Raw genomic sequence first — 224 nt, forward strand, 5'->3', positions numbered from 1 at the left:
TGTTGTATTGTTTTAAGAATATCTATGCAGATTGTGATTCTGTAGTTCTAATTTAGACTTTAAACTTAAAAAAGAAAGCATTCGAGTGACTCTAAATTTATATTTGTAATATAAGTCTTAGCTAACCATTATTTTTATGAAGCCATTACAATAACATTTATCCACTGCTTTAACCCCTTAAAAGTTCAATCAACCTCTTTTTATTAAACATTTACATTGCTTAG

The sequence above is a fragment of the Puntigrus tetrazona genome, chromosome 12 (genome assembly GCF_018831695.1).
Source record: "Puntigrus tetrazona isolate hp1 chromosome 12, ASM1883169v1, whole genome shotgun sequence".
NCBI classification, from domain to species: domain Eukaryota; kingdom Metazoa; phylum Chordata; class Actinopteri; order Cypriniformes; family Cyprinidae; genus Puntigrus; species Puntigrus tetrazona.